The sequence below is a fragment of the Limulus polyphemus genome, unplaced genomic scaffold (assembly GCF_000517525.1).
Source record: "Limulus polyphemus unplaced genomic scaffold, Limulus_polyphemus-2.1.2 Scaffold2970, whole genome shotgun sequence".
NCBI lineage: Eukaryota > Metazoa > Arthropoda > Merostomata > Xiphosura > Limulidae > Limulus > Limulus polyphemus.
In genome coordinates, this window is record NW_013668580.1 from 117,483 (window position 1) to 125,427 (window position 7,945).

At 32.9% G+C, this 7,945-nt stretch overlaps 1 pseudogene; it reads left to right on the forward strand.

The window, feature by feature from the left end:
* Positions 1-7,945, forward strand: part of LOC106468338 — a 97,065-nt pseudogene that overhangs the window by 57,213 nt on the left and 31,907 nt on the right.

A 7,945-nucleotide genomic window follows, 5' to 3' on the forward strand; every position in this document is an offset into this window, starting at 1 on the left:
ATATTCTAATCCAATATTCATCAAAGGTTCCAGTTGAAGCCCAGCCTGGATTCTGGAGGTAAGATAGTGTCACTAGTTACAGATTCTAATCCAATATTCATCAAAGGTTCCAGTTGAAGACAGCCTGGATTCTGGAGGTAAGATAGTGTCACTAGTTATATATTCTAATCCAATATTCATCAAAGGTTCCAGTTGAAGCCCAGCCTGGATTCTGGAGGTAAGATAGTGTCACTAGTTACAGACTCTAATCCAATATTCATCAAAGGTTCCAGTTGAAGCCCAGCCTGGATTCTGGAGGTAAGATAGTGTCACTAGTTACAGACTCTAATCCAATATTCATCAAAGGTTCCAGTTGAAGCCCAGCCTGGGCATAGCCAACATAGCCCAGTTCTCAGAATCCTGGACCCACCAATGTTAAGTGACTATAGAAAGGTAAGATGGTGTAGTGTAAATTACAAAAATAGAGCAGAAATGAATCAACTCTTGATTCAATATGTTAAAACTATTTTCTCAGTAAGAGTCTGGAAGCTGTTTCCTGCTATTTCAGCAAAACTTACAGTGTACCCAGTTCCGGTAAGATGTAGCTGTTTGATGTGATTAATGCATTTAATATGATAGAGAAAAACACTTAATGAGAAATAATTTAGTTATCCTACATTCAGGTGCATGCTGTTGATCTGGACTTCGGCTTGAATGGATACGTACAGTACGAGATGGTGAAAGGTGAAAAAGACCTTTTTAGTATTGACAAGCAATCGGGAGAAGTTCGACTGCAATGTCCCCTGACACCCCACAGAACTGTGTATGATGTTGTTGTTGCAGCTTACGATAGTGGTAAGTCCCCCTTGCTTTTTTTTCTTTTCAGTTATGTTTTATGATTGGTAATTTTTTTTAATATGTGGAAACAAAGTTACAATGTAGACTTGTGAGATTGTAAGATTTTTACCTCCTGTATGTTCTGGTCTACAGAAATGTTGTTTTTTTTTGGGTGGGGGTGGGAGCTTTTAATCATCGTTTTCATCGTTATTGATGTAATTTGAACCTCCTGAAAGTAATACGTAAAATTTTGATATATTTTAACCTGTACTGTATTTACCAGTGTATAAGACAATATTTTTTACTCTAGAATATATAGTCTATATTAACTTAATAACCATGTAACTAGAATATGTAGTCTATATTAACTTAATAACCATGTAACTAGAATATGTAGTCTATATTAACTTAATAACCATGTAACTAGAATATGTAGTCTATATTAACTTAATAACCATGTAACTAGAATATGTAGTCTATATTAACTTAATAACCACGTAACTAGAATATATATAGTCTATATTAACTTAATAACCATGTAACTAGAATATGTAGTCTGTATTAACTTAATAACCATGTAACTAGAATATGTAGTCTATATTAACTTAATAACCATGTAACTAGAATATGTAGTCTATATTAACTTAATAACCACGTAGCTAGAATATATAGTCTATATTAACTTAATAACCACATAACTAGAATATATAGTCTATATTAACTTAATAACCATGTAGCTAGAATATATAGTCTATATTAACTTAATAACCATGTAACTAGAATATATAGTCTATATTAACTTAATAACCATGTAACTAGAATATATAATCTGTATTAACTTAATAACCATGTAACTAGAATATATAATCTGTATTAACTTAATAACCACGTAACTAGAGTATGTAGTCTATATTAACTTAATAACCACGTAACTAGAATATGTAGTCTATATTAACTTAATAACCACGTAACTAGAATATATAGTCTGTATTAACTTAATAACCATGTAGCTAGAATATATAGTCTGTATTAACTTAATAACCACGTAACTAGAATATATAGTCTGTATTAACTTAATAACCATGTAACTAGAATATAGTCTATATTAACTTAATAACCATGTAACTAGAATATATAGTCTGTATTAACTTAATAACCACGTAACTAGAATATATAGTCTATATTAACTTAATAACCATGTAGCTAGAATATGTAGTCTATATTAATTTTTTCATAGTCTAGTTGACAGACATTTTATTAGATTTTTTTAGTAGTTTATTAATCATTTACTTTGTTTAATTTTAGAACATGCAGTAATTAGATATAATATATTCATTAGTAGTTAGATATAATATCATATTCAGTAGTAGGGCTGAAATGAGTAGCAACAGAGGATTTATGGATCAACTCTGATGTTTTCTACTGCCCTTAAAATTATAGATGTGTTTTTGTTGTTTTTAATATCTTAGACTTAGATACGTATTTATATTGTGTCATTATAAACAACTTACTGTAATTTGTTTTGTAAAAGAAATTGAATACAGATATTTAAAAGTAACAGTTTGCACTGTTGTAATATTTTAATCCATTTTTGTCCTTATTAAAATCTATAATTTATGTTTTGCAGGGAAGCCCTCATTACACAGTGAAATAGCTGTGCCTATTAAAGTTCTGAACAGAAACATGCCAGTCTTTGAAAAGCAGTTTTATGTAGTTTCTGTCCCAGAAAGTATACGACCGAAATCCGCTGTTCTATCCATCACAGCTGAAAGCTCACAAGGACGCCAACTTATCTACAGTATCATTGAAGGGAATGTCGATGAAGATTTCCGGGTTGATTTCAACATTGGTATGTATATCTCCGTTGGTTAAATTTGGAAATTTAAGAATATTTACATTAGACAGGTGGAATTATCCTTGAGAATTTAACTTGCACAAATCATTATCTTAGTTGAACCATTAGTTCCGTGTCTTTGCTAGTGATCAGGAAGCTTATCCCATTAATTATTCTAAGTGTATAAAAATATAACCTGAGCTTGAAATAATCTTAAGTCAGTCCTAGAGACAGGTTGTTATTGGATGAATAGCTTTGTCTGTTGCTAACTCCTACATCTTTCAAGCTTGGATCTTTATTTATCTGTCTTCAACTTGAATTCACGATAGTGTATTCAGCAGCGTATCAAGCCTGCAGTCTGTCACGCTAACCACTGGATTTCTACTTGATAAACTTTAAAACACAATGGTTTGTTCATAACCAAATGTAGTATATAGGATTAACTCTGTTATTTACAAAGTTATATTTTAGTTCTAATGTATTTAGATAATTTTCTGCGTGTGATCAGAATTTGTTAATAATATGTTTCAAAACATTTTATTTCATTAACCAAAATAATTCTCTGTATTCGTGTAGTAACACCCTTTGATAATTACATCTCTATAATATGAAATAATTCTCTGTACTCGTGTAGTAACACCCTTTGTTTGATAATTACATCTCTATAATATGAAATAATTCTCTGTACTCGTGTAGTAACACCCTTTGTTTGATAATTACATCTCTATAACATGAAATAATTCTCTGTACTCGTGTAGTAACACCCTTTGTTTGATAATTACATCTCTATAATATGAATTCAGTGAAAGTACTGCATGTTTTGAAAAGATTTAAAATGGTAATTTGTATTTAAATACTTCTTAGTGTGACATAATAGTCTAACCAGGGTTTGTTTTATGTGAATGTGTGTGTTTAATTCATGCAGCTATTTTTTTTATTCAATGCTAATATATTTTATGATTAATAAATAAAAAAAAATCATGTATATATCTAAAGATATTAAAAAGTTAGGTGTCACTGAAGTGCTGAAGATTTATGAAGGTATTTTTTCCATTTGTTATTTAATAAACTTTGCATTTAATGCCAATTTTCTTGAACTTGTTACTCCACTAAGGTTATATTAGGTAGAGGAACGAGTTGATTGAATTGTTTAGTTTTGTATCTCAGAATTATAGTGTATTCTCATTTAGAAAGCTAAATATGTTACTGAACGCTAGTGAGATTTCTTTCGTAATGCATGTAGTTACTTTTACGATTTTATCTTTATTGTTTGATTTGTTTTCCAGTCCGTTATCATTTTTAGAAACACAAGACACAGCAGTTTTTTTTTTTCTCAGAATTAATATCGTATAAGGAAAAAGCTTAATGTCACCGGGGGTGGGACTGACTTGGTCGAGGGTTCAAAGTTCAACACACGTTCTTTAAATTCAGTTTTAACATGTTTATGAAGGAGCTGTGATTCATTTTTAGAAGGACAGTAAATGCCTTCTAGCTGGATGTGCTTGTTGCAGATGTCATCTTAACATGTATCATACTCTTCCTTCAAGGATGAGGGTTGGCCCTATTGTTAGATAGATTAGTCAAACTTATGCATCAGTCAGAACCTTGAACTTTATTGAAATATAATGATTTATTAATAGTTGAAACAAACAACAAAAATTGTCACTAAACCAGTTATTAATATGGTGTACTGGTTACTGAGCAGAGCTTCTTGTCTGTGGTAACAGTTATGGTGATGGTTGATAACCTAACTCATCCAGTGGTTGATAACCTAACCCATCCAGTGGTTGATAACCTAACCCATCCAGTGGTTGATAACCTAACTAATCCAGTGGTTGATAACCTAACTCATCCAGTGATTGATAACCTAACTCATCCAGTGGTTGATAATCTAACTCATCCAGTGGTTGATAATCTAACTCATCCGGTGGTTGATAACCTAATTCATCCGGTGGCTAGGGTCCCACCATACATGCTTGCTCTTTCATCCGTGAAGGCATTATAATGTGATGGTCAATTCCACTATTCGTTGGTAAAAGAGTAGCCCAAGAGTTGGCGGTGGGTGGTGATGACTAGCTGCCTTCCCTTTAGTCTTACACTGCTGAATTAGGGATGGCTAGCGCAGTTAGCCCTTGTGTAGCTTTGCACGAAATTCAAAACATTTTATCATTTAAGCATGCACTTTGAAAGATATTTCATAGGTACATGTGCCACATAAAATACCCTTAGTTTTAAATTATTTTCATTTTTTCATTTGTTTTATTTTACAGCTTTTATTTTTTGGATCCCTGTGTAGATTCAGGTCACAGTAATGGTCCATGTGAGTATAATTCATGAACTGATACTTATTTGTTTATATTTATTTCTTGCTTTACTTTGATTACAGAATTCTAATCATTTTTTCTCACATTGCATATTCCTAGTTCTGGAAAAAGTTTTGGAAAGTCTGTTAAAAGATGCTTTGTAAAGTCATTTAACAAAGTTTAGAATTTTATTGGATAGTCAACCTGGTTTCACTAAGGGAAAATCTTGCCTTACAAATCTTGTGACATTCTTCGAAAAGGATACTGCTTATGTAGATGAGAGTAAGGGTGTGGATTTGGTGTATCTGGATTTTCAGAAAGTATTTGACTAAGTGCCACATAAAAGGCTTGTAAAAAAAATTATCTCTATAGGTGTGGGGGATAAGTTAGCAAATTGGATTGAAGAGTGGCTGGATTGTGAAGAGAGCAGAGGGTTGTTACAAATAGAGTTCAATCAAACTGGATTAATGTCACAAGTGGGTGCCTCAGGGCTCAGTCTTAGGACCTTTGCTCTTTTTGATTTACATCATTGACATAGATGAAGGAATAGTCAATAAGTTACTTAAATTTGCAGATGATATTAAGGTTTTGGGTGTTGCTAGCTTTAAGTAGGATGCTGCTAATTTAAAAAAAATATATAGATCATTTAGTGAGTTGGGCAAATAAATAGCAGATGGGTTTGGTAAACACTACCTCATTATTAAAAATAAATAAAGTGTCTTGAGTTAAGTGTTTGTGTTTGTAAGTAACACAGAATGTATGATAAAGCATTGTTCTGTGAGCTGAATTGTTATATTCCTGGAAGTGTGAATTAGTTGTGTGCTGAATTGTTATATTCCTGGAAGTGTGAATTAGTTGTGTGCTGAATTGTTATATTCCTGGAAGTGTGAATTAGTTGTGTGCTGAATTGTTATATTCCTGGAAGAGTGAATTAGTTGTGTGATGAATTGTTGTATTCCTGGAAGTGTGAATTAGTTGTGTGCTGAATTGTTATATTCCTGGAAGTGTGAATTAGTTGTGTGATGAATTGTTGTATTCCTGGAAGTGTGAATTGGTTGTGTGCTGAATTGTTATATTCCTGGAAGTGTGAATTGGTTGTGTGCTGAATTGTTATATTCCTGGAAGTGTGAATTGGTTGTGTGCTGAATTGTTATATTCCTGGAAGTGTGAATTGGTTGTGTGCTGAATTGTTGTATTTCTGGAAGTGTGAATTGGTTGTGTGCTGAATTGTTATATTTCTGGAAGTGTGAATTAGTTGTGTGCTGAATTGTTGAATTCCTGGAAGTGTGAATTAGTTGTGTGCTGAATTGTTATATTCCTGGAAGTGTGAATTTGTTTAATGCAGCAATGTGGGTCTATAGGTTTGAAAACTTATCATCCAGGTCATGTGTTGTGCCCAGGGCTGATGGGAGGGGTCAAGGGGGGCAGCTGCCTCTGGGTCTGTTGAGGGGCCTGGCAGCGGGATATTCCAAACCTCACTAGAAATACATACTACTTAATGAGCTAAAATGGCTACTGTTTTTTTTCATGGATCCATGAAGAAATTTGTCACATAAATTTCTTTTATGAAAAACCAGCAAAAGTTAATAAGTAGACTGAAAGGAGGAGCCCAATGATATTACCGACCCCCGGGGCCTGGGCTGGCTCTCGACACCCTTGGTTGTGTCAAAGTTATGAAACAGATATTTCATCGTCTTTAATTTTTCCATCGTTCTAAAATATTTTGTTATATAACATCCTATGTTTTAAGTAATTATTCTCGATCGTGTGCATGTGTATAATTTTCTACACTTTGTGGTTAAAGTAATTTAGTTTGTAGTATGTTTGATTTCATCTTGATAGTTTACTCTGCAAAACATTAATATAAAGTGTAGTAAATAAATTGTGACGAAAAAGTGTTTTGATTTTTCAAGTAATTCTAATTGTTATAGTTAGTAGAAAGTTATAATTAGTTATAATTTCAAGGTAAGGTATAATCATTAAAAAATTAATCATTGTGAGTTGGTTCGTTTAATTGTATATCGACATTTCCTTTTGAATGTTTTTGTTTCATTGAGATTTTTAACATACCAAGGTGTGATCTTTGTGGTGGAAGAACTTGACTACGAGACCCGTGAAAAATACGACCTCATCCTACGAGCTACAGATTCTGTGTCTGGAGATTACACAGATGTTTCAGTGGAAGTCCACGTGGAAGATGTAAATGACAATGTTCCTATGTTCCGACAACCAACTTACAATGTAACAGTCTCGGAGGCTACACCATTTGGAGAACCAATCCTTAAAGTGCATGCAACCGACAGAGACAAGGGGCCCAATAAAGATGTCTATTATAGCATCCTTGGAAATGCTACAGCATATTTTTACATTGACCAGTCGAAGGGTGTGATTTACATTAAGAACTCCCTAGATTATGAAACTCGGCCTATTCATCATTTTATTGTCGTGGCAACAGATGAAGGCTTCCCATCTTTAAACTCCTCGGCAAATGTTTGGGTTGTAGTTTTGGATATAAACGACAACCCTCCATCATTTGAAAATCCATCTTATAAATGTGTACTCAGTGAGCATGCTGAACGTGGTCAGTTTGTTACCACAGTAGTGGCATCTGATCCTGACATCACAGACCAATCAAAACTGACCTATTCTATTATAAGTAGCAGCACTAACCAAGCTTTTACAATTAATAATAGTACAGGTCAGTATTGTCTATTTTTTTATGTCTCTGTAATGACGATAAACTTCATAACAAAAAAAACTGGAAAAAGTTAATTAGTTAAAAAGAATGTGTAAATCCTGTTATAACTAAATATTGTACCAAGTAGGTTTAATTTATCAGTTATTTTATGTTTTGACTCAGTTTAACTTTAAAATGTACAATTTTTATGTACCACATGAAACTGACCTCCACACTTTAAAATGTAGAATTTTTGTGTACCACATGTTTTACATTTTAAAGTGTGGAGGTCAGTTTTTTTTTGTGTACTACATG